General features: G+C 40.6%; 2 long non-coding RNA genes across 2 annotated transcripts in view; one reads left to right on the top strand and one right to left on the bottom strand.

Annotated features, from left to right (window-relative positions):
- LOC106958137 (uncharacterized) overlaps positions 1-5882 on the top strand; it is a 14099-nt gene extending 8217 nt beyond the window's left edge. The window contains exon 2 of the long non-coding RNA XR_001427091.1: positions 1458-5882. This is a non-coding gene — a long non-coding RNA (uncharacterized LOC106958137). The remainder of the gene's footprint in view (positions 1-1457) is intronic.
- A 9791-nt stretch (positions 5883-15673) lies between these two features.
- Positions 15674-26506, bottom strand: LOC106958134 (uncharacterized). Its single transcript, XR_001427090.1, has 2 exons — positions 26401-26506; positions 15674-16511 (listed from the first exon to the last, which is right to left on the bottom strand). It is a non-coding gene; the product is annotated as an uncharacterized LOC106958134 (long non-coding RNA).
- Between the last annotated feature and the right edge of the window lie 698 nt (positions 26507-27204).

Below are 27204 nucleotides of genomic sequence, written 5' to 3'. Positions count from 1 at the left end.
CAGGGGTTGAGGGTCATGCATAATGCATGGGAGGTGTGTATGTATTCCTGTTACTGTCATCAAAATTATTTATTGTTAGGGGGACATTAATGCTGATTGTGAGAGGAAAATGAGCAACTATTAAACCCAATGAGTTTACTTCCAACTTTAAAAGGATGACTGTACTAAATGAGAGTTTGCCACATTTTATTTGAACTTTTTGCTTGTTGCAACCAAATGACTGACATTACAATAATTCTGCACTGATTTCCCCTCATTTATTCCCCAAACCAACACACAGCAGGGGTTTAATTAGAAAGGTAGTGTAGCTGAACAGTCAACATGCTGCAGCTTGGAGTGACTAAACACTTCAATGCAGTATACTGAGCCGGCCGAAGATATAAATAAAACTTGCAGCTACTTGGCAGCCTTCTGATGGGATTGGGGATGTTATAGAAGTTTTTAATCCATTAATTTTTTTTAAAGGAGCAAACATGGGGAAGATAAAAGGGGATAAAAGTGGCTTATATGCTCATAGAGGTGCACCCCTCCCCTCACCCCTTAATGAAATTCGGTTGAGGGTTTTACACAACCTTGAGCCAGCCCTGGCAGTGTATAACTATTTAGTTGTGAACAAAAAGCAATTCCTCCACCATAACTCCCAACCAGCAATTTGAATGAAGGAGGTGTTCATGCATGAAAAAAAAAATAAAGGGAAAAACTTCCTGTTTTGAAAAAGACAAAATGGATAAAATTAAATGATAAATGCAGCAGCTCGTTTTTAATTTAAGCAACTTCTCGGGTTAAAGAAACCGCTCTTTCAAATGTACAACACCACTCCTCACCCACACACAGACACAGTACTCATGAGATTTTGTACTTTTTCCATTTAAAACGAGTGTGTTTGTTGGTGTGGGGGCACATGTGTGTCTAAGACGTCAGGGAAGTGAAGACGGCCTGCCTTTAGTGTCCAGACGTGGCAGATTGTGACCTTATCAATGTGAAACTCTTAAGATAAATTATTCATTGCACCTGTTTGATGTCTCTGGCCAAAGAATGACAAAGGTGTAACATTTAAGATGCATCTCAAAGGCATGAATACCAGCCACCTTGCAAAACCTGGCTTTAAAAAAAAAAAAATTATCTGAGGCAACATGGAGGATTGCTTTTGGAGATCAAAAAACGTGACAATTAAAACACTGTTTTTTAAGTGTGACTCACAGACGCTGCACTATAACTCAGCTGCAGTAATTTCATCATTCATTGTTCAAGGTGCAGCGGCTGTCAGCCGTCGCCCTAACATGATATGACTCACAGGTGTCCTGTGTTCACGTGGGTCACGGCAGCAGGCCCACCCACGTTGTCACTGCCTGCTATATCTTTCCTATAATTTGAAATATGAAGCAGAGAGTTTGCGTGAGTGATTTGGTAGAGCTAACCTTGCTCTCTGTAACCTGTCTTTGTTTGTCATCCCGCAGGCTCACAGCGCTGTAGCTGCAGGAGGCGTCCGAACAAACGCCGAAGGAGGACAGAGATGCTGGAATGGGGTTTTCCTTAATGCTGTTTGATTTTAGGAAGAGCTTGTGCCTATTTAGCAGGATAGGGGTTTATGTACTGGATAAATTGAGGATTAAAATTTGATTCATCCTTATTGCCCTTTGGAAATCCCATTCCCAATTTTTATATTGGCTTCTTTGAAAATTAAGATGTGGAAAAGAGTGTGGTTTGATTTTTCTGGGAATCTAACGTCAGCAACTTTCATAGCAGGAAATCAAAATGAAATTGTTTTGAAGTGATAGTGGTATTCAAATGTAAAAACCTATCATGGACTCTACTGGTTTAACTGTGACAAGATTAAAAGAATCAGTGGCTAAATAATAGCTTTACAAAGTTTGTTTATGCCCTTTACTTGTAAGCACATCAGTGACATGATATGAAAACAACACAAATTTCCTTAATATCTTCTAGAAATGCACCAATCAGAATTTTATGACAATACGGAATTTCAACTTTGGTCATTTGTTCTGATCTACCAATAAAATATATATTTTTTTTGTATTACAATTTTTCTCTATGACAGATCATAGAGGAATAGTGTCGCTTGATGGAGATAGGAATTTTGAATTCAACAGAAAGCAAAGAATTAAAAAAATAATCAAACATTTCCCACTTTTTTTGTTTCTATCAGACCTCAAAAAGTTCCTCTTCATGGAGGGTTTAAGTTGACGTCTTTATGGAGTGAAAATGGTGTGAGTTTATACCTGTGGTAGTTTTAATGAGTCAGGGGGAAAAGTCAGATTTCTTGTTATTTGAATACTGTTTGATCATCGAACGCTAATGGTAGAATAACTTGATTATACATTGGGCAGTGGAAGAGCTAACATCAGTCTCACTTGATTTCAAGATTTAACACCTTTCTTTGAGTCCGATTCACAATTTTGCATTCATTTTTTTCGTTATGTAAATTATTGGACTCATTTCACGCTTTATGGCTGGAAATGACTCGGGGTATTCCACAGCACAAAGTAAGAGACTGCAGTTTGCTTTAGCCCCATAGCAATAGATCAGGAAAAACAAGCAGAGAATGGACATTATTGATGATTTGTGCAGACGGACCTCAGACGATCTTGAATTATGTGTGAGAGCAAAAGATAGACACTTACACATTGCTGTGTTTACTTGGGTCTTGTGTATGTGTGTAGGTGCGTGTGCGTGTGTGTGATAGCCGAGTCAGTTTTCCCTCAGATGTTCCTTGTGACCTTTGACCCTGGAGCCGGGGTCAAACCCTGACAAATGAGACGGTTGAGCTCTGAGCAGAGCAGCAAACATTCCACAACCATCTTCTGTCCTCCTTCTCCTGCTCCTTATATCATTCACCCCTCTTTCTGTCTCTCTCTCCATCTCCTCTTTAACTGCGACGGGAGCAAATGAAGTTTAAAACTAATAATGATGATATTGGATAAGTTTAACATGTGCCTTTTTATATTAAACCAGAGAAATCATTTGATCTGAGAGAAGTAAATGCTGCTGAAGAGTTGAAATTTTACAACTATGCACTTTAACAACACACTCCCTGTTGTGTCTACGAGTGCGTGCGTGTACGTGCGCACGCACACGCGTGTGTGTGTGTGTGTGTGTGTGTGTGTGTGGAGAGACTGTCAGTGATGTCAAGGATGAGAAATGTTGCTGTGAGGTTTTTTTACACACGCTGCTGGCTCCAGCATTTCCGGCAACATTTCTCACTCTGCCTCCCTCACACCATCCGCTCTCCTGCAATATCCCCACATTTTTCCATCCTTTCCGTTCTCTTCCCTGCACCCTCCCCTCCTCACTTTCAGTCCCCACTTCAAACTTCCTCTCCTTGTGCCATCCTACTCATCCTAATCTCAGCCCTTTTCCTTTCTCTCTCTTTTTTTCTCTCGCTCGCTCTCTCTCTCACACGCACACTCTCTCCACCCACTATTCTCTCTGATTTTCTTGACACAGAATGCAACCACCTGTGTCTTTAGGATGAATGTGAGGAGTTATCCACCTTACTCCAGTGAGAGCTGGTTAAGGTAAGTGGGTTGTTGTTTATCCTACATTTTTTTGAATGAAATTGCTGTAACAAGCCTAACTACCCTTTACAAATGCTCCAGCTACAAGCCACTGCTGCGATAACTGTGAAAGCAGTTGTCTAATTATGAACGTCAGCAGAGCAGCCAGTGTCGGAAAGGACATGCAATGCAGTAAGACGGTGTAACGCTATTGAACTTGTACATTGATGTAATGTAACAGTTACTGGAATGCAGTTCCACACAGCACATAATCCTAATAAAAAAAATTAAAAAAAACCCAGCAATATATGTACGTGTTTGTGTGTTTTTTTTCCCCCTCCCTGTTTCTACTCCCACTTGAATTGTGATCGCATTTGATGTAGGCTGCTCTGTGATTCATTGGAGGGTACAGCTGCTTCACATGCCTTTTGGACTGGACAAAACTGTCTCCTCACAGGAAAGCTTGATCACATGTCTCAATCACACAGCGAGATCTGAGCTCTAATTGGCTGCGCACTGGGGCATCACCATGGCGAATCTGAGTAGCACGCATGCAGCTTTTTGATTCGGATAGTAAGACGGTGGTGGCGTATGGGGTTGTTGGGGGTCTGATTGAGGGTGAGGGGGGTCCTTTTGAGTAGAAAGGCAGTGAGTGTCTGGCACATCTGTGAGCAGGACCACCTGGAACCCAGTTTGCCGTTGTGATTAACCTCAATGCACAGTGTAAAGCATAAACAGTGAGAATTGTTCATCTACACATGCGATAGCAAAAAAAATACAAGAGGAAATGGTGGAATGTCCTAAGAGCAGCCACTTTACTGCCTGATATACCAGAATGAATAAATTATAAAGCTCTCACCATCAGCAAACAACTTGCTATGATTAAAATAGCCAGCAGGGGACAGAAAATAAGTGAAGAACATGTAGAGGCATTTCTATGTAATCACAGTCTTGTCTATGTCCGTAGTTTGGTCCAGCTGATTGTTTTTTACACCATCTTTTCTTCTTCCTCCTGCTCAGTATGTACACAGGGAGCTCAAGGGTGCAAAAGAAAAGGCTCCGAAGCATTCAATTCGCCGCCACCACCCACTGTTGTCCTACTGTTACCGAGTCATGGATGTCTTCCCCTATCCCCAAGGGATTCTGCCCCGTTTGCTCCCCAACCCTCCCACCTCTTCCTCAGCTAGCATGCACCCAGCTACCCATCCGCCAATCTCTTCTCCTCCTCCCTGCCTTTGCTCCCTTATTCAGCGTGTAAAAGCGACCCCTGAATGATGGATTACAGTGTCACTGCAGCCTGCGAAGGATTAATTTGTTTCATTGATTTCTCTTTAGGCAGAATGCCAGCGTCTGCCGCTTCCCACCTTTTTCCCCGAGACTCGCTGCTGTAATAGACGGTAATGGCCTAAGACAAATCAACCCCTTTTCTTGTAAAAATAGCACCAAATAACCCAACCCACCCTAACAGCTTGCACTCTACTTGGAAGCACATCAGGTGGTGGTGGTGCAGTGGTGGTGGTGGGTACCGGGAGAGGCCGGGGTGTGTGTGTGTGTGTGTGGTGGGGGGGTCTGTTCAATTTATCCTCATATTCAGTTTCTATCACTCTATCTGGCTACGTTTCGGTACCACCCTCCCTCTTCATTCAGAGCCGAGGCCAGAGGAGACCATCCTGTCGCTTTAACAAAGCCATAAGTCTGCCATACTTACTGCTCCCTCTCAGGCTTCACAATGGATGGGTAATGGCAGCGCTGTCTGGAGGGGGCTGCGGGAGTTGGGCCATTCTCTCCAGTAATGGAAGCTGTTACTGCCATTCCTTACACACCTGCAAGAACAGCTAACTGCTAACCACTGTGATCTATTGCAGAGGCCTCATTGCGCCGGGCTAAGGTTGAAGGGTTGTACTGACACCAGTGAATTAGGGCACATCCTTTCCCCCTCGCACCCCTGCCTTCGCTTTCCATTTCACACCAAAACCTATGGAGGAGCAATGGAGATATTTCCAAGCAAATCTATAGCCTCAGAGTCCACATTGGTGCAGCTTTCAGCCTCACAGACTGGCGATCTAGCTTTCCTGACATCCGCTGATTTAACACAGACATAAGATGCTGTCACATCTTTACTACTCTGTCACTGCCTTGAACGATGGGAAATCCAAACTGCCTGTAACATTAAGAACACCACTACAGGCCGACTGTCCTTGAATGCTTTCCAGTCCCGCAGAGATTTATGAGCTGAACCGCATCCATTAATCCACTGTTGATTTGCTGTGGCTACCCTGCGGGGTTTTTGGGGATCAGATATCATACAGTGCTGAAACTCACCCTGTCGTGCAAGACGGTGGAAAGCAGCTCTTTTACAAGAGCTGGAACAAAAGAAATGAATGGATAAATTTAAAATTCATTGCATATTCCACAACTCTGCATGTTCAACCTGATAGATACGGGCTTATGACAGAAAAACACTGTCACTTAGATTATAAATGAGAATGTAAAACAGAGTGATGAGCCATACAAACCTCAGTATGGGTGAGTGAGAGCTGATGCACGATGGAATAATGACCCAGGCTTAGGGGAAATCTCATTGGCTCCCTGCAATCAATTTAACCATGTTTACAAAGCCACAATCTAAGGTTTGTGGCTGAGAGAGAGAGAGAGAGAGGAGGAGAGAGAAGGAGAGAGAACACTGGTCACCTGGTGCTCTTCTGGTTAAGCTGGCCTCTCTTGGGTAAACCCTCCATAAAGCCCCCTCTTGTCTGACACCACCAGGCCCTTCAAACACTCCTCTCAGACAGGGGGGATTAGGTAATCTCGACATGATACTGTCTTTTTCTCCATTTCTATCATTTTCTCTCCCTCTCTTTGACGCTGGCTCGCCTTCCCCTTCATTCTCATACATTACATCCCAACTCCCTCTCTCAAGGCTGTTGAAGAGCTTGTTCTGCTCAGGAAACATCTATCCTCGGGGGCCCTTACGATCTTAAGTGCCTCTGGAAAAGGTTAGTTGGCAGGTAATTGTCCAGTTGTGGCTCAGCTTATCTTAATTGCGGGTGCTTCAGTGCAACCTATACTTCCGTTAATGAAGAGACTTATGTGACATAACGTTAGAGGACAGGATGATGGGATGATGAAGGTATTTACATTTTTATATGCGTTTTCTTGCTCAGTTTTTGTGTTTTCTTCCTCCTGAATTGCGCCCTTGTGTATTTTAGGAGACGCAAGAGGACGGAGCCCAGCAAAAATATTTGCTCCCCTTTATTGCATTACAACCACAAGTCTCATTGAATATCGAGGGGATTTTACATGACAGACCAACACAATGCAGTACATAATGTGAACAGGAATTAAAATGATAAATGGTTTTCAAAGTCCCTGAAACTTGAAAGCTGTGGTGTGCATTTGTATTCAATCGCCTTATCCATGTTTTCCACTTGTTGACTGTATCTCCCACATGGATGCCAGAAAACAGCAAATATGATTGCTTTCTATTTACAATGGATTTCTTGTTGCTACTCTTCTATATTTGTGGAGTGCCTGACTTATAGCCGTCCTGTGGGAGCTGCGGATCTCTGCAGCTGCCACAGAGTTTCCACCTCTTAGCTAGTAGCGCCGGTCTGGTGTGTTTCCTGATCTTCATGACGCTGCTTGGTCACTAATGTCCCCAAGAAGAACTTTGAAACCTTCAGTCCAATTAAAATCAATTCAGCTAATTTCTAAAGTACCATTTCACAACATGCCGTCTCGAGGCACTTGACAAAAAAGGCAATTCAATTCAGTCATACATACATACCAACTGATCCTAGTTACGAAACAGTGCAATCAAATTCAGTTTATTCTTCAAATTGTTTAAAGGATTTCTATCTAAGGACCCCCAGCAGATTGCAATGAGTAACTGACTTGCAGTGTTCATTTCTCCAGGATGAGCACATAGCAAATACAAAAGCTGTATTTAAACTGAGTATACATTTTATACATGATCACTCCTTTTAGTTGGTTGTGTAATCTTTTGGTTTTAAAGGTATTAGGACTTTCAGATGATCATTTGTAAAAAAAAAAAAAAAAAAAGGAAAACCCCATATGATTTTAACTCTACTTTAAAATGATGTAGAGTTAAACACGACCTCCGTGTTTAGGACAATCCCATTATATCCTAGTAAAATACACAGTAATTTTGCAAGGCGCTGCACTTTGAGCTTCAACAGTTTCTAACGTTCTGAAAATGTCCCTCGGAGTGTTGCTGGGTAGATTTCATTAGAACAAACTCAGTTCTTTGCAAAAAATCTATTGATTCTGCACTTGGACAGTGACAGAGGGAGTGCTGACCTCGTGGTGTTAAAATCCAAACAGCGAGGGCCTCGGCAAGTCCAAATCTATACTTCTATTAGCCATCTGATCATATGTATATCCATGTCGATGGGAAGCTTTAGGGGGTTAGTGTTTGCATTGCCTCAGTCAAAGGTCATGACTGACCAATAAAATATTTCTGGTGCACCATCAATAACTCCGACATGGAGACTAATACAGTATGTGATTGTGGGCAAGGGAAAGCTGCTGTGCTTGCTTTGAGCAGAATGGGTGAACAAGAGGCCAAAAGGTGACCGGACAGACTTCAGCTCCCTGCCCCTGCACCCTCTCGTATGTGCATTTCATAGCAATAGGGGCAATTATAAAGGTATACTTCAGACAGGTCAAATGGGAGAGGGCAAAGTGCAGACCCTTTAAAGCACTGGCTGGAGTCAAAGGTTAGAAGGGACAGAGGACATCATAAGGTGCCCCTGGGTGTGGGGGTAATGGATTCAAGACAATAAAGACGCAGACCAATGAGAAAAGAAAACATGTTTAAATTATGATTCTGTAGACAAAAACGCCAAGAAGCTAATGCAATCAGAAATGAAATCGAGAAGTGACGACTTCCATCACTAGTAACTACATGGTGGATTTATGTTGCCATGTGATAAACTGTATGTTGTCTGTGGCGCCATCAGGCTTCATGGCTGTTAAATATGAATAGCCCAAGGTCACAGAAGGTCGTGGCTTACATTTAGCTTCAGTGACCAAATCCAAATGCAAAGGTCAAAGTGGAATTGCCCGAGTTGCACCAAAGCAATGTTTGCTCATCCCAATGTATGCATCGCACTGGCAGTGATTTATGGAGGGAGATAAATGTAAGGATGGGAAGAAAACACTCTCTTTCTCTTATCCTGTCAGACTCGGTAAATACACTACTCACTCATATCAATCACCATGTCATGGTATATCACCACTCTTTCACAACGACCACTGTATGCTTCCTGCTCAGATTAAAAACCGTCTTTGGCTCGCTCTGCCTTCTCCCCTCAACATCTGGGGAACACAGGAAATATTGTTGCATTTTCACACAAAAAACGTCTGCATGTCTGCATTACAGAAACCTTTGGGACAAAATGCACACGCCTTTTTCACTATGAAAGGTATGCACCTTAATTAGGTGAGAAAATCACTGCCTCTTCCGTATACTGCCCCTTTGCTGTAATTCAATTCTGAGCCTTGAACCTAAAACATCTCATTCTTCTCTAATGAGCTTCCATATAAAACAACAAATAACAAAGGGATGCGATTTCATAAAAAAATTCTAGAACATTTAAAGTTCTTCATTTGCATTGTCTCATAAAAGCATTTATTTCCCTTAAAGTTTAGCACATTTGGTATTTTTTTAAATTGCACATTTCAGAAATGTCAATTTTAGATTTTAAGCAACATATTAACACAAAGTAGTGAATGTTTGTAAAGTTGAAAGAAACAATGTGTGACTTTTAATATTTGATAGAAATAAAACCTAAAACATTTGGAGTGCATTTATAATCACCTTCCTTCTTTTGTAGAAACACCTTATGTGATTTCAGCTGTCTTTTGAGACATTTCTCTATCAGAGCCGTCCGTCTTTGTAGCATGACTCAATTCAAAGAGAGCGTCTGTGAACATCAGTTGTCAAGTTATGCCTCAGATTCTCCACTGGATTAAGGTCTGAACTTTGACTGGGTCATTCAAACACATGGATATGCTTTGATTTAACCCAGAGGTCTCCAAGTCCTCAGAACCTGGTGGAAGTTGATTGCATGCAGAGGAAGCAATTCAACCATTTGTTTCAGGTGTGTTAGACCTCTGAAAATGCACCCGCCCAAGAGAATAGAGTAGTGGAGTTTGATCCAAACTACAGTGTTAAAATTCTGACTGGTGGCCCTTGTCTACAGTTTCTGATCTTTTGCAGGTTCAAACATTCTCAAAGCACTGTAGTGCGAGCGCCATGTTTCAATGTGGGGATGCCATGATCAGGTAGACGTATGGTGCTAGTTTTGCATGTAGGTCTAAACTTCCATTTTTGGTCTTTCCTAACCAAATCACCTTCCTCCACCATTTGCAGACCTCTGCTAGCTTTCTTCGTCCCACTCTTTCATAACGACCAAGTTTGTAAAGTGCGCCATGACGATGTTTTGGTTTGCTGTGGTGTCATTTTCCATTTTCAGTTCATAAATTGCACACTGCCCTGTGGGGCTGTGCTATAAACTTCTCCACAACTTTATCCCTGTGGTTATTTTGGACATTGTGATGCTGCTTGTTCACTCATATTCTCTAGAAAACTTCTGAAGCCATCAGATGACAGCTGTATTTATACTATTTTGAAATTACGCAGACAGACTCTTATTTTCTCTTATTAACTCAGTAGGTGTTGCCTAAATTCAGTCCGTTGCAAAGTATTTAAAATACGATAATATGTACACTCTTGACATATTAGAATCAGCTGTTCTAATATGTTTTATGCTCTCTTCAAAAACCATTGCAGATTACAAGAATTTTTCTCTGGCATGGGCAAATGAGCTTTTTTTTGTGTTTTTGCAGGAGGCGACCGAGTCTGACCGGGTCTGCAATTAACTCTGTATCCTGGCTCTTTGAGGTTTGCGAGGCTCTTGAACACAAATGTCTTCTCAGTGTCTCTTTGGCTCCTTAAATGTGAAAAACAGCCCAGCCGCTGGTACGCCACAGCCTTTGCAAAACTGGCCCCGAGCGGTTCAGAATCCCGCCAGAGAAAAGTCCAAAAAGAAAACAAGCTTTTGAACTGTGGGCCAAAGCGGAAACACGGCCTAGTGGGCCGCTTCTTAACGTGAACCATAAAGATCTATTTCCCTTCCCTTCAATAGCAATACATTTGCTCTTTACTTTAGTAAACATATTGCAGTTTTCCATGCCAAGATTAAAGAGTGATAATGCGGGACACTACGGGCACCAGTGCGCATTACCTGATACTTTCCATTTAGCTCAGCATTAGTCTGTATTTCAGCCTCCTTGAAAGTCCAAGGTTACAAAAACCTACTTGATGCCAGGGGAATTTCATAGTTAAAGTATTGAATGCTTCTCTTCATTCAAGTGAAATGTACAGTGTTGACTGCTGAGGTCAAGACTGAGGATTAGATACTACACTTCTCCCCCTGGCAGCTATTTACGCCGTATGTCCTTCCCTTCCTGCGCGAACAATTGTGAACGCTGCTTACACGCAGGACAGGTCCTGCATGATCTGTCACATTCATCTCTATTTTGCATTCACCGTGGGACATTTGAACCACATCAGAATCTATTACCGCCATGCAGATTCAGTCCCTGCTGACAACACAAATCACGATAAGATGGAGGAGTGACTCCATACACACCCTCGCTTATATATCACATCTTATGAGCCGAATTGGATAAAAGATCTCACTCGTCGTTGGTCTATTTATATGGCCGGAGCGACGATATGAGTATCATTACATCTGTTTTTATCTTTAACCTATGTCTTATAATGCCTCAATCAAACAGCAGATGTAAATAGGTGCATGTGTGCGTTTATCTGCGAGCGCATCCATCACTCAGCTAAAGGAATTCCAACTCTACAGGTTATGAAGGGGAGATTTATGCTGTAATGCGTCAAATCAACAGACCTTTACAGTAAAATATGATTCTATCAATGAGCTGAATCAATAGTGCATGCAATACACTGTGTAATTATTACAGGAGTCTGTATCAATAAAGCTGTCATGCATGACCTCCTGCTAAAGGCTGCAGATAGAGGAGTCAGAGTCAAGGAGAGGCTTGCATCGCGGCTCTGTTCAGCGCTTCTTCACGTTTTGTCACTTTGCAAACACAGAGTTCTCTGTGATTTATTGGAATTTTAATATGATACAGCAATGGCAAGTACGGCATTGTTGTGAAATGAAAGGAAACGGATGCACAGTTTTCAGTGTTATTTTAACAGATGAAATGAAAAAAGGCTAAGAGTGGCATGCATTTGAATTCAGCCTCTCTGAGTCAAAGCTCTGAAGAATCTTCCGCACAGAAATGGCATCTGTAAGCCTTTCAGAGTTGGTCTCTCCCTATTGTGCACATCTTTTGAAAAAAATAAATAAATAAATAAAAAGCACACACAAAAAAAAACAAAAATGGATGGATTGAGAAAAAGCTTGTGGCATTGTTTTATAATCTAATCTCTGCTCTTGAATTTCTCTACAACTTTATAAGTGACATCTTGTGTTTTTTTTGTTTTGTTTTTTTTCATTCTTTCTGATGTTGATTGTTCTCTAATAAATCCATGAGGCCTTAACTGGATTCATACTAAGATTCATTTACAAACAGGTTGAATCTATTTAATTATTTGCTCACTTCTGAAAATTCAAATTGGTTGCACTGGGATCAGAGAAATACATGCTGGACTTATATTTTTTTTAAAAAACAACTGCATCATTTACTTCCACTTCACAGTCATGCACTATTTTGTGTTGATGTATGATCAATCCCAAAGGCAATCTTTTCAGGGCAATTTTTTTTTAAAATCATAATAATAAGTGGAAAAGCTCTGAGGGTATAAATACTTTTGCAAAGCCACTGTACTTTGCAATGTGGCGTAATGTCATTTAAGTATTCATAGTTAAAATAAAATTCAGACAAGGAAAGTTTCACAATATGTGACAATTTCCAGATAATTTATTTTACTCAACAATTAAGAGCACCGGGCCTGGATAAAAACAGTCCAAGGCTTTCATTGCATACAGAGATATCATGAATGATGAGGATGAGGCCGACTGCCTTCCTAGGGGTGCTAGGATCATTTCTTCCGAAATAATGCAGGAGCTGAAGAACGACTGTCAAAAGGAGCTTTGCATTGCACTACGATCCACATTCACACACAGACACACAGCGACGGAGCGTGTGGCAAGGACCAATGAGGCAGTTTATATCGGGATTTTGTTTCACAGCTCTGGCCTCCTGGGAGCGAGGGGTCTGCCAATAACACTTAAGAGACAGAGCAGGAAAAGTAAGTGCTTTTATTACAGCTCATCACTCATGTAATTTCTGGCAGCATTTGTGATTACAGATCAAGTGATTGACTAACTACACATTCGGCGGGCTGAGTTATGAAAGGGGCGCCTGCCATCCCAGCCTCGGCAGATCCTCAGTGTCAGCTGTAACTCACGCGCTCCCAGAGTGCTAAATCAAAGAGTGTGCTGTGCAGCAGGAAGAGTTAAATGATAACCTGAGCTTTACAGTAAATCTGCTAGAAATTAAACCTGCACGGACGCCGGCCTGGCCCCCCGATGCCGTACAGCGTGGGGTGAAAAAGGCTGGATGTAGGGGATCAATACAGGCCCCGATGGAGGTATTGATGGATGACAGGTGAAGTGAGAGTGTATGCGTGCGCGTGAGGGGTGGGATTGAATTCACCCCAGGGTTAGGCAGAGAGCAGGGCTCAGGGTGTTTAATCGACAGGTCTCACCTTGAATCGATTGCCAGGAGTCTTGCAGGGCAAAGACGTGATACACACAACCAACACTTACTCAAACTGAAACAAACCGCGGGGATTGTGGAAGGTGTGGGGGTTGGATGTCTCAATGCCATCAGTGAGGCGTGCCTGGATGCAGTGAGTATTGGGTTTGAAACTCACAAAAACACATTAAAGAATCAATTCAAAACCAATTTGATCTGTCAATTGTCCGTCTCTCTGGAGAGACATCTAGAAACATTTTTATAGGTTTTTTTTTGTTGTTTTGTTTTGTTTGTTTTATAGAAATAAACATTTTTCAAGTAAATGCAATCAACACATGCCTTGTACAATTTTTTAAAGAATTCATAGTTTTTTTCTGTTAAGAATTAAAAAGTCTTGAGAAGAGTTTGCAAATAATAAAACGAAAAGGTGCATATATTACTATGAAACTACAATATTTAATGCTTTTTTATTTTTTACCTTTTTGTTTATTCTTAAAAGTCTCCAGTTTGTCTTTCAGTTTCATGGTCTGGTCAGATAAGAGTAAAATTCAATACTTTTATCTACATTAACATGTGAAGAAAAACACTGCACATCACTCTGAACATAGCATGCCCAGGATGAAGCAAGGTGGTGGCAGCATCATGCTGTGGTGAAGTTTATCTTGGCAGGTACAGGGAATCTGATCAATTGCTAGAAAAATGGAGGACCTGTATCCCATATCCTGCTATCAATGGCTCCTGCTCTTAAGGTTACCAGAACACCAAGGGCAAAAGTCAAAGCAAAACAAAATAACAATATTGAGAAAATTGCATGCAGCTCAGCTCAAATTTATTTTGTTCGTTTCATTTGAGTAAAAACAAATCAACATTCACTCTACAAGTTCAAAGGAGACATTGTTTTCAGAAAGGATTGTTTTTAACTTAAAATAAATAAATAATCTTAGAGCAGGCCTACTAACCCTGCAAAAACAACAGCAAAAAAATCCAGTCCTCTCAAGAGGTAATGAAGCCTGCACACAAGTCAACTCAGAGAACGTCAACGATTATACTTCACCATGAAAGATCTTGCAAGAGATCGAGATCTAAGACCCTGTCATGCCTCTAAGAAACAACATACTGCAAATATTAAAATAAATGTCAGTCCTAAATACATGTAGAAAAAAAAAAAAAAAAAAAAACCTTAGCCCTTACATATGCCTGTGCATATAGTCTGCAGAAATTGTTTCAGAGAGGAACACGTTTACCAAACAACAGTGTGTGATGAAATGGAATTAATTAATGCTGAACTATAGTCTGTTTTAAGGAGCTCCTACAGAGCAGGAAGCTACATATCTGCTACTTTGAAGTAAAAAATAAATATCTATATTAAACTTAGTTTGGTGTCTCCAGAAACATATCATCATCATCATCATCATCAAAAATGTAATAAAACGTATTCCTCCTTTTGGTTCATTTTAATGTTTACAACATTAAAACATCAGATGAATTTAATATATTCTTAAAAATTCTTAATAACAGAAATGACCTTTTTTATATCAAAGGGAAATTTTAAAGATGTCACAAGATATAAAAAGGGATGAAAGTTTCATATTATGATTCCGTTTGGGATGAAATGTGAAGTCTTGTTCCAGGGCTTGAGGTTTGGAGAAGAATCAGAAACTGTGGATTTCTGGTCCCTGAAAAATCGAATTTTTTGATCTGAGCCTGGAGAGAATGTTCTGAACCCCAAACCTTGTACATACTCCAGGAGGTTTGGGTTTGTGACTGAGCATTAATAACTATTTCTGTTTATACTGTAAGGAACATAAAGATTAGAACAGATTGAAAACCTTACAGTTGGTGGAGGTTCTTCTCAGTTTATATGTAGTTGAACATGATTGTAAATTGCATTTGTGAAAAAAAATACTCACAAAACAAACTGAAGAAATATAAATATTAAAATAACACTAGGAACAACAAATCATTGTGGTTTTAAATGACTAAACCACAAGCCCAAGCATCATCTTTTTTTAACCAAGTACCTTCCAAGTCCCTGTAAAAACTTTATATGGGCTTGCTGCCCTGCAACAAAACTAATGTGAGAAGCCGACCCAGACAGAGTTAAAAAAAAAAAAAAAAAAAAAAACCGGCAAAAAAGCGAGGATTTCTTAAAGACTGTTCTGTCTGCTTCTTCTTGGATCTTTCCTCGTCTCCCACGACCTCTCTGTCCTGTAAAACGCTCCCTTTCATTCGTCTACTGGAGGGTGATTGATGAGTAACCATTTCCTGTCCTGTCCATCCTCGTTGCAGACCTGGCTGAGGCAAAGGCTGTGTCATGTAACACTCCATTTCCCTCGTCTTTGTTTTTGTTGTTTCTTCTTTCGTCTCTGCACTCTCACTTTTTTTTTCCCTCCCGTCTTGAGCTTTTGTGAGCCTTTTGGTCTCTGCAGACGCTGCACATGCTTTGGTTTAATATGTATGCAGTCTGTTCCAGCTATGACACATGGGTATTTCATTGTGTATGTATGTGCAAGCAAAGAAGTAACTTGGAGAAAAAAAAAAAAAAACTCTGAGAATTATTCACACCGCCAAAGCTTTTATACATATGCGTATACTCACTTGACACTTGAGTTCATACTGAATCTGGGAAGAGGCCTTATTGCTTTTTTTTTTTCTTTAATGAGAATGCTTTACTTTTACTCTGTGCAAACTGTAGGATATGCAGTTCATAATTTAAGGCGAGAGAAAAAACTTAGGAGGTTTACAACTGATAATTAGTCTTCAGCATGTGTGCATTCAGAAGAAAAAAGAAACAAATTGATTGACAAATTAACTTTATCATTTACTAGTTCCTCTTACATTTGTCTTTGTTGTAGTTGCTCTACGCTGTTTGGTGAGAGGACTTTTTTCACACTTTGAAACATCATAACCACATAATATAATGCTTTTTTTTAAATTCTTACTATTAGTTGTCTTCATATTTGGCATTTATGTAGGATTGGTAAGAAAAGTAGAAAATGTTCATGAACGGCCATCAGAAGCCCTTTTTGCAGCTTAAGCACGAGAAATAGCAGGAATGTGAGGAGGTTCTGTTAGATAAGAACAAAATGAAATTTTAACAGACCAACCCCACAGTGACACATGATGGCGGCAGCATGATGATGTGTGACTGCTGGTCTTCAGGAGACATGGAGGCTGGTCAGTGGAGTTGGGAAGATGAATGGAGCTCCGGACAACTCTGGAAGAATCCTGCAAGAAGATTCAAAAGAGATGTGAATTGGTAAAAAAATGAATCTTCCACTAAGACAATGACTCTACCAGTGTTTTCTTTTTTCCTGGTGTTAGATTACATGTTCTTATTCCACAGTTGGGTAGGAGATGGAAGGAAAACTGCCTTTGTACTACATCAACACAAACCGGACACTATCTGTTCTGTCTTTGCACAAAACAAGCAAAAACAAAACCTATGAAAAAGGATCCTTTATGAATGCAATGTCTTTGGACTGCAATGCTGCACAGTCGCACGTTTCTGTGAGGAGGTGAGGGAACTGCCCTGCTAACGTTGCTTTCATCAGTCCGCTGTATAATTCTAATTGGCTTTATTTGAGGGCTTTAATCTAATACCAGCTCTGTGCGCTGCCTTTGGCTCTGTGTGTGTGTGTGTGTGTGTGTGTGTGTGTGTGTGTGTGTGTGTGTGTGTCAATAAGTGTGTGCGTGGACTTCTGATGTTTATGCTTTGCCATATTAAACAGACATGAGTAAATGGATTCAAACAACTTTATTAAGATGAAAAAGAGGGAGGAAGAAAGAAGGAAAGAACGAAAGCAGGATAGAAAGAGAAAAAAGACAGAAAGAGACAAAGAAGGAAAGAAATTTGGAGGTTCAAGTTCAATAACGCGGCAGCTCTGCAGCTCAAATGTAATGAAACAGACTTAAGGCAAGAGAAACACAGCATGAAACTGCTCATTTGACCCCGTTTAAAAACTTGATACCAATTAGAGACTTCTGTGTATAAATAATTTAGGGGATCTCTTTCACCGAGCACACAAATAATTTTACGAGCAAGCACGCATGTGTTGCCTGTGCCCGAAACACACGGCAACCCACGAACGCACACGCGCACATTCCACCACACTCTGGAAACAGACTTCTTAATGAAGCCTTTCGCGAAGTGAAAGTGGAGCAGAGTACGCGCACTGGCCCATTTCTGCCTTTGCTTCACCCTCCTCCCTTCCATCTCTCCCTCTCTCTCTCTCTCACCTTCTCCACATCATTTGTTTTATGCATGTTTTCATTGTCTTTCTCTTTTGTCTCAATGAGTAAAATCACAACCCCTAATTTATGGCTACAAGCACAGACACTTCTGCAAACAAACTGGCTGATGAGAGGGGATGACTGAAAACATACACCACCGAGCAGCGTGTGTAAATCTTAAAATGTCTGTTGCTGTCTCTTTATCTGCGGCTATTTACATAAGAAATGACAGCGTGTGTAAAAGAATGACTGTGATGCAAAATAATAATAATAATAATAATAATAATAAAAAAAAAGTCTCCGAGCTGGAGGAGAGAGGGGGAGGGAGGGGAGAGACAAGGAGGAGAGAGGAGGGAGTAAATCCAGTGACACAGAGTGGGGAGCACTCAGGTGTGGTGAGAGGATTATACAAAACCCTGAGTATGAATGACAGTAAACACCTGAATGATAGAGAGACCGTGGAGGGGTGGGAGTGCTGTGAGTTAGTGTGTGTTTGTGGGACTCTGGGTGACAGTTTTGTAGCCCTCTGAATGATTCTGAGAGGTGAGTGAAAATATATTCCTCACTTAATGCTTTGAGGGCTGTGCCACTTAATCAAGCAGAATTTGCCACACTGCATCATTCATTGCCGTACTGTACCTCATCCATAAAAGCACGGATTGAAGAAAGCGCAAGGCGCAAGCAACGGACGGGCAATGAGGATGTCAACGAAACGGGAGGGGAAGGTGGAGGAGACAGATATCAGTCAGGAGGGCTCTGATTCGCTGCGAACTGAGTTACAGATTGGGCTTTAGGCAGTGGAAGTAAGTCAATAAAGAAGAAAGGGGGAGGGGGTGGAAACAGGTAGGTGTTTTCTTTTTCGCTTGCACAGTTTTCTTTCTCTAGGTTTCAGCGATGAGAAATTGCCTTCAAGTTCTCTGACGTGAGAAAGAGTTTTTGTCCATTCTCCCCTCTGCTCCCTGAAAAGCAAACATCGTCTCTCCTGCGCACAACATGTTTCTCTCTTCTTATTCTTCTTGCATTCTGTCTCTTTATCATTCTGGGCTCTTTTTCCAGAGCTGCCAGGTTATTATTTAAATTTCATGGCCAGAGATTGGATTTGAAAAACAAAATTCCCATTACATTAACTTAGCTTTAACTTTCTTAAAGCCATGTTATTGTAAATAAGAGGTATATGAAGAATACTGAATAAAGTGACCAGTGAAATCATATATCTGTCTGTGAGAAGCAAAACTGCTGCATCATCCCCCAGAGGTTACAAAAATAATCAGCTCTTACTTTGTCCAGTTGAACCATTTAGCCCAACCTCCTTCAGCACAGGTTTTACCATTACCATCCTTCCAGTCAAAACCAGTGGAAATGGGCAGCAAACGTCACTTTTCAAAGTCCTGTCATGACTGAGGTGACACAAGCAAAACCCGGGTATTACAAACGGGAAAATAAACAGATTCATACCAGTTTAAGTTCAAAAGATGATTGACATGATCTTCTTAGCCTCTTTTTCCACATCAGCATTTATTATGACTTGCTGCTCATCAGAGTCATATTCTTAAACATATAATTTTGAACCCCTTGCAACAGAGTCCATCCCACTCTGCTTGGTCTTCAACACTGTAATGGGAAAAAGTCAAACAAAATCAAAATTCAAGACAATCTAAAGTTGCTGGTTCAGCAACGTGTTTAATAAAGCCAACACATCAGCTGGAAACTTGCATCTTTGTGTTGATCCAAGCTGTTTTTCAGCTATGCTTCATCTGCATTCAGTGCTCACTGCCCTTTCTTTGACTTGTAAAAACTTGATCGTTTTCTGAAATCACATTATATTTACATTTACATTCACAATTTATTACCTTGCTGCATTTTTATTACAATGATGCTGTTATTTAAAAGAAAATACACCTCTGTCCATGAGCTTTAACCAGGACAGAGTTTAAACCACCTTGCATTCTCTTGTCAATAAAGCCCCGCTGGTTTTTGTTAACTTTCATGTTTAAGCATAGATTTTCAGCGTCTTTTTGGCAGGGTTGCCAACATATTTATTCCCAGTTGTGCAATTCTCAGATGTGTTTTTAACCTTTGACTTGAGGTTAAATTCAGAGGAGAGCAATGCCTGTCGATTTCTAGATCTTCCCTCTGTTAAATCCCTCACCTCTTGAGCTATATCACTGTACAGCGCTGACTCTACATGAAACGTGACCCCATTTCACCCATGGCGACCCCCCGCACCCCCCTTTATTCCTCCGTAGCCTTGGAAGATGGAGGAGCGCAGGGGAAGGCATGCCAAAGCAGTAGACACTTTTAAGCAAAGATTAAAGGTTTTTCTTTTTAATCAGACATTTGGCAGCGATGTTAGCATTTCACCCTGGTGCGGGCTAAAGATCAATTTTTAATGCTGCTATGCACAGAGCAGACAGAGTGATTGGCAAGAGAGATGCTATTTACAAAGGATCTATTTACAAAATTTTGCATAGAAATATGCAGAGGGCACAATTGACATCTCTGACAGAATTTTAAATAAGCTTTTCGTCTTTTTCACTTCGTCAGGAGGCATGACCTGTGAGCCCCTGATGAATGATTGTGTGCGTTCGTTCACATGAGTCTCACATGTAAGAATATTAAAGGGATCTACACCTCTCCCTTGTGTTGCATTATACTTTATTTCTTCAACTTGTGCTGCCAGGGGCTGGGTAAGTAGGTCAATCAACCCTGGTACAAACATCATAACAATCCACAAAGAAAATGCTAATGAATGTGACTGTTTTTAATCCATACCTCCCCCAAACCTCCCATTCTCCTTTGCCATTAATATACCTTTAAATATGCAGTAAATGAGAGTTGCAAGTATTAGCATGAATGAAAAACACGTTTTCTTTTATTTTCTTCGGATATTGCTTTGTTTTTTTTAAAGTAGAGAATGCAGATTTTAAAAAACAGAATCAGCAACCTCTAAACATTGAGTGAACAAAAGAGACGTATAATCATCTTAAAATTTTAAGTTTGGGAAAGTTTCAATGTCAGTTTTTTTTCCCATGTGCCCTGGTAAAAATCTATAAAGAACTACAACTAGTACAAGTAACTTAGCAATGAGCTACAAAACAAAGGCTTGAACTTCATCTGCCAACAGGTCAAACTGCTTAACAGCAGAAATTTCAAGAAGTTATTTTTTAGAATAATAAATCTTTTAAATGTTTGTTATTCAGAATTTGATCTAATAATAAAATATAAACTATTGACTTCATGTTTTGAACATAGCAGTTTTTATTTATTTATCTGATCTCCATTTGAAGAGTTGTAGATATTACTATATTTATATATAAGCTGAAGAAATCTGAAGGGGGCAAATAGTTTCTCAGGTTTGTTCTAATGAACAAATCCACTTTTCTTTCTCCAAACAATCTCAGTAAAGGGCTGGTTATATGTGGTTATATGTTTACTGATGTATTCCTGTTTGGTTGGAAGGTGAACCTCTCCTCCAGAGTCTTTTGCAGCCTCTTAAAGGCTTTCTTACAGGATGCCCTGTGTTCAGGATCCATCCAACTTTGACCAAAGAAAAGCATTCCCTGGACCACCACCATTTGTTACCCTGGTTGTCGGTATGTTCAGAGTGATGCTTAGCGTTTATCTACCTCTACACACATCGTACTTTGGATGGAGACTGAAAAAAGGTATTCTCCTACACGGCTTGAGGAAAACTTTAACCAGGACTTGTTCTTTTCTTTCAAGTATGATATTCCATATGCCACTCCACTCTTCCATAAGGGCAAGTTTTATAGAATCCTATGGATGAACATGACCTGATAGGTTTGAAATCCAGATAATGGATTGAACAGGATTCTCTGGGACATTACAAGCGTGGGATATTGTTTTATGAGCGAACCCTTCCTGAGTTTTCATTATAGTGTTTGATGTCTAATGTTCCCCCTCAGACATTCACAGCTGAATTTATACTAAGATTACATTACATGGAGGTGGACTCTATTTAAAAACTGACTTTTGAAGGGAATTAATTGCATTTGATTTGGTTGGAAGACTGTTGATGTAACTTTGTAAAATATGATCCACCCCGAGGGGCATACATATTTTTAATTACACTTCATAAGTAAATTGAATTTACATAGAAGTCAATATATGGCATTTTTCTATATTTTTTCTTAATTGTTATATTGTTTATTATTATGTTTGAAATTATTATTTTTATTTTATTTTTTTATTTTTTTGCTTATTTCTTCATCCCAAACTCCAACCCTGTTAGAACCAAACACAAATATGGCATCTATTCTTTTTTTTTTTTTTCAGACAGGATCATTTGAGCTTTTGCAACATTCAGTTTAACTTCCTTTTTGGTAATTTTCAATCGTATGACTTAAATAAAATTATTAAATAAAAATGTCAATAAATGAGGGTCTGGCTTGCCAAATCATTTCATAGTTAAGTAAAACAAGTTCTTTCTGCTTTCTGTTTTTCTTTGTATGACCTCTGATGAGGCGAAAACTTTTTTCTTCTGTTTCTTCTGCCGAGTTAAATTCACACTTTATTAAGGGCTGCTTTTTGATGGTATGTGTCATTTAAACAAGCTTTTGTTGAATAGGAACATTTATTGAAAAGCATGCTGCACGGAATAAGCAAATCAGACACAAAGGAAGTCAAACAAGTTAACTATTTAGACCAACACAAGTTCTAACACCTGACATTGATGCCCTCCATGCATCGGCCCCAGAGCCCTTCCAAAAGCGAATCCGTCCATGAATCTATTCATTACAGGCCTGTTTATCGGACTGTTTTCCAGCCTTCCACTCATTCATACAGTCAAACAGGCTTCTAACAGGCCAGCCCACACATCATTGATCCAGTGATTGACCCTGCATTGGGTTGATCAATACTCTCTTAAATGGCATTGCTATAAGTGCTTAGGAACAATGGCTGGACACTGTTTGTGCAGTTAATTTCAAGATAGCAAGACCGTGTAGGACTCTCACTCAAGTAAGCTCTTCTTTATGCTCAACTTGTAAGATCTGTGCAAAGAAAAAGACGGAGCAACAAAAGGATACTGAGTAGACAACAACCATCCTGCGGTGCACTGAAAAAATGGAACTTCTTCACAACTTCAGTATACGTTCTTTGACATGACTGAACAACACAAGGTACCATTGAGGAAGAGAAATAACAAATACATATGTTTGTTTGTTTTTTTTAATTATTATTTAATTTTATTGTTGACACAGTCTCCAGATTTTATATTTCGTAGAACACCATTATGAAGCAATTACCGCTTCAAGCCTTTCGGGGTAAGTCTGTCCCAGCTTTGCACATCTAGAGATGGAAGATTTTGCTCAATCATCTGTGCAAATTAGCACAAGCTCAGTCAGCATCTGTAAACAGGTACATTCAAACTGACTTTCAGCAACGGATTTCTTTTTGCCACTCTTGCATAAGATTTGGGCTGCTTCAGCCTCCTAATTCCCTTTTTGACAGATTCTCCTCCCTGATTTGCGAAACTGTGCAGTTCCTCCAGAGACACCAAGAGTCTTTTTACTCACACAATTAAATGGCAATGTGCCATTACACAGACATAGGAAAACAAACAGGAGTGGCAAACCTTAGACAAAATTAAGCTGAAATTTAACATTCCTTTGCATTTTCTAGCAAAATACAAGCAAAAACGTACTGCTTTTACCATGTTAAGCCGAAGGAGCAATAGTCAGGGCAGACTCATGTTCAGTATATCACTGCTCAGCTCGTTGTGTCTCAGTGTGAATACAGAAACCCTGTTGGGCTACAGCTGGGGCCAGGTCTTGGCATTAAATGAGTGGGACTCTGACAAGTCTCGGAGTTCTGTCTGTGCAGTTCACAGGTCTCGTTAGCCAAGGTGTCAGCAGGGGTGGAAATGGCTGTGTGTGAGTGTTTCTGGGAGTGTATATGTGTGTAAGCTGAACATTAGACAGCGCTCCTGCCTCCACCTCCTCACCTGACACCAGCAATAAAACTAAACAGGCCAAGGTGCTATGCTGTGTTTGTGTGCGTGCACGCGTGTGTGTGTGTGTGTGTGTGTGTAGATGTGCACAGAGAAAAAAGGCCATGTGTGCTGCTGGGTTGTTGATGCTGTCACCAATTTGCCCGGGCCTCCAGATGGGAGTAGGAGCAAGGTGACGGAGCTGCGGCTTGATAAACACAGAAGCCCTGCTTCGATTTTCCATCCAGTCCACTTTGGAAACACATGGCTCTTCCCTTGTGCTTGCGGTCCAAGGAAGAAAGAGAGGTTTGGAGGTGGGGGGGGGTGCACAGCAGTGCGATAGTGATGGGCATGGAGTTCGGGAGTGTATTAGTTAGGAGGTAGACTCAAAGAGGGAGTGATGAAGGTAAGATGGAAAGATAAAAAGGTAAGAAGAGGAAAGAACAAGTATCAAGACAAGAGGGCTGAAAAGCAAACTGAGTTGTGCACATTTGAAGTGAGCTTACAACACACACATCCACATGCGTCTTTTTACAGTCCTCCTCTTCCCATCTCTCACTCTGGCATTCTCTCCATCTTGCTGTTTTGCTCAGTGAAAAAAAAAGAGAGAAAAACTTGCAGTGTTCCGCCTTTCAAGTGATATCAGAAGTTTTAAAGACCAACTCCAGCTGGAGGAGCAGAGAAGTGCTCCCTCTGCCCCCCTAGAGAGTTAAGGAGATCACTTTTTAACCCCTCCTCCTCAACCCCCACCCTGCTGCTCCTCTTTTCCGTGCCTTAACACCAACATAAGAGGACAAGTGTGGGCTCTAAGCACCAGTGATCAAACACGAGCGGCTGCTGGGTACGCTAGGCTCAGGACTGTTGGCCTAATAGGATTGGAAGCCCCCAGGTGAGCCAAAGGACACCTCCAATCACCGTGATTAGCCCCAGGCTAAGCTACAATTCTAGCTATGGTACTGAGTGATGTATAGCACTAAAAGGATCACCTTGGTTGCGAAGAATGCAGGCGATGCAGAGTGTAGTGTCATGGTTGAACGTGCATGTCAAAGTTTTGTGGGGGGGAATGATGGATTTTAAAACTGCATGTCGTTTTAATGTGTCAGAACGATCTGGAAATTTTGACTGTTTGTTAATCATGAAGTTCACAGAGGCGTGTGATGTGTGGAGCTGCAGAATAATCCTGTCTTTTGGGCTAGGTGTGAAAAACAGAGGAGGCTCTTCACTTGTATGCACATTGGCGCAATGCATAACTTCTCAAACATTAGCACAAACAAGCAGGGTTGTATATGCTCTCGTGGTAAAACGAAAACCTCCACAGATCCTCTGCGCAGAAATGAACAAATGGAGGGCTTACACATACATAAGGTGCTCAGATAATCATGCACAGACAGGGTTTTATAAACTCATCACACCACAAAAAACAATTACCAGAGCCTGAGCTCATCACTGACTAAGCAAAAGTCATCCAGCGTGTAAAACACACAATATAATTAGCACACATCAAGCTGCTGGGTCCTACTGTGCATTAATGATGCTTCCCTCTGAAGTGAATTATGGTTTGATGAGTGAGAAAGTGGGTGAGGAGGGGCTTTATGGAGGAAACAAGACATCCTTTGGAGAAGATGATCAGATGTCAGAGAGGAAAGAAAAATTAGGAATATTTAAAGTTGGAAAACTCAGATCACACATTTTCAGACTCGCCTCCCCTTGAAACTTTTCACATTTTGCTGCATTTCAACCATCAGCATTGATCAAATTTTACTGGTATTTTATGTGAAAAAACAACACAATGTACTGGACAGCTGACAAGCAGGGACAAAATGACAAATGTTTTCCAAAGTTGTGCTAGCATATAAAACCTGAACCCAGAGCAAGAAGTCCTCAAATTAGTAAGTAGAAGGGGATTAAGGTACAGTAAAATCTTGTTCCAGGATGTACCTCAGTTTTCAAGTCACAGTTGGTTTTTCACTTATAAGAACATGAATCACAAAAGCAGCCTGCAGATTCATAGTTACTCTGGAGGAGCTTCACAGCTCAGATGGGATATTCTGTTGACAAAACAGGGTTGTGCACTCCATAAAAGTTGCCTTTATGGGAAAGTAACAAGAAGGGTCACATTGCTTAAAGAGAGTCATTTTAGGTCTCATATGCTCAAATTATATAAAACCAATGAAATAAAATTATTTTGACTGTCATGCAGTGGTCCAACTTAACACCTAATGTCACACTGAACACATATAGCCACTGTGTGGATGTTTCACAAGAAGAAGAGGGAAACCTTTCAGTCTCAGGATATACAAAGCAGGTGGAGACATACCCCAAAACGATTTTCAGCAGTAATATTAGTAAAAAAGGTAGTTATACAAGGTATTGACTTGAGAAGTGGGAGTATGAACATAAACGCAAACCACAATTTTCTGCTTAAATTTCTAAAATACGTTGTTGTCTCCTTTCCTTTCCACTTCACGTTTATACACAACTTTTTGTTCTTCTTAGAAGAAATTGAAGTTTGCGGATCGAAGAAAAATTCAGACAGGTTCTTGGGGTTGAGTAAAGTGACGTTTGTAACACTGTATGAGAACCTAATTTCAGCTTTTCTGAATGTTTGCAAGTGTCGAAGACTTACAACTCAGAGCATCATTTGAGTGGTTTTTTATTTAAAAAGATAAGAATTATTTAGGTAACATTTAGGACAGAAGCTACTTTACTGTGAGATTAATACTTTTTTCAGACCTACTGAAGATAATTATAGCTGGTGGCAGTAGCCAAGAAGCAATGCAAACTCAGACATTTGAATTCAAAATGTATGTCCTCCTTTTTTTTTTTAACTTTTTTTCATCTAAAACTCTTCCTTTTCTTAAAAAGGGGCCTTCATCTGCTTTACACTTGACCAGCCTTTGAAAACATAATTTGCACAGTCTTTCTGACACACACCTTACGGCCTGCCAGCGGAACGGCCTGGGGGGTCCGTAGCCTTTGGAGGCCTGCGTGATAACTGACCCGGGAAACACAGGGGATCTGACCCCCGAAAAGCAGCTCTCCACCTGCTGAAGATCTAAGCAAGAGGCCAAAAGTTCAGATGGATACATCAGTAAGACATGCAGTGTCACCAAAATTCATATAGTTTCTAACAGGTTATGTAAAATTAGCTTAAATAAACCAGATTGCACATTCCTACCACATGTTTCTCACCTAATCGAGGTCACTGCTATTTTCTGATGCGCCTGTATGCTATAGTTGCTTTAAGTAGAACAAATCGCATGCGTTTTCATCAAAACTAAGTTTGATCTCTCCCCAAAAATCAAGAAAGAAACACTGACCTCAGTCAGAAATAGATGAAAATGTAGATTATGGCTATTTAGTTTGGGTAAGAAAGAAGAAGTATATTTGGAGCAGCCGACTGACATGGCAGTCCTTCCCACCAAGCGCACTCTCTCATCTCTTTTATTGTGCGCTGAGCCGAGGGAGCACATTCTCAGTTGGCACGCACCAAAAACACACACTGTACGCACTCGCAGACTGTAAACACTCAAGCATCCTGTCATTCATCCCACCTCAGTCTGGCTTTTTAAACCCAGCACTAATAAATTTATATTTACTGCCTCGCATTGAGGACTTTTAAATTATAGCATACAATAAACCTGGCACACACATCTCAAAAGCTCTTTCAGGGAATGTTAAAGCAATATAGCAAGCAATTTTCCAAAGTGGATTACAAATTTCACATCCAGGTTTTAT

The sequence above is a fragment of the Poecilia latipinna genome, unplaced genomic scaffold (genome assembly GCF_001443285.1).
Source record: "Poecilia latipinna isolate Pla-1442-1.1 unplaced genomic scaffold, P_latipinna-1.0 Scaffold964, whole genome shotgun sequence".
Classification (NCBI taxonomy): Eukaryota; Metazoa; Chordata; class Actinopteri; order Cyprinodontiformes; family Poeciliidae; genus Poecilia; species Poecilia latipinna.
Note: the sequence above shows the minus strand (reverse complement) of the source record. Positions and strands in the feature narration are given on the sequence as shown.